We start from the raw sequence: 540 nt of genomic DNA, 5'->3' as shown, positions 1-540 counted from the left end.
CAGCCGTACCGGCCCGGCCCACCTCATCCAGGGAGCAAAGTCACCCTAAATACCCACCCTGTGCCCCCCAGCCCTATTTCCAGGGCTGGTATCCCCCCATTCACCACGTCAGAGGGGGAGCACACAGCTCCCCAGACCGCAGCAAGACACTGCAGAGACGCGACAAAAGCTGAGACATGCCAGGTGAGGGGGGAAAGATGGATCCACCGTGGATCAAATCACCCTCCGTGAGAAACACCGCTTGGGGCAGGAGGAGGGGGCCGGGGGGGTCCTATTCCCATGGAAAGCACAGGGCTCTTTTTTCGGTTATACAAGATGAAACCACAGGGATATAAATGTCGCTGCCTCTTTGAGAGCATTAATGAAAATAAACCCATTTAATAGTTTGCAGATGCTGTTTCTGTAAACCTAAAAAAAGCAGGGAATAAATATTTCTTCACTAAATATCTATATGTATATATATATTTGAAAACATTCCCTCCCAATCTTCGGGCCCCTCCTTCGCCGTGCTCGTGGCAGCTTATCGCAGCTTGTCAGTCG

Source organism: Buceros rhinoceros, unplaced genomic scaffold, assembly GCF_000710305.1.
Source record: "Buceros rhinoceros silvestris isolate BGI_N320 unplaced genomic scaffold, ASM71030v1 scaffold24702, whole genome shotgun sequence".
NCBI classification, from domain to species: Eukaryota; Metazoa; Chordata; class Aves; order Bucerotiformes; family Bucerotidae; genus Buceros; species Buceros rhinoceros.
Note: the sequence above shows the minus strand (reverse complement) of the source record.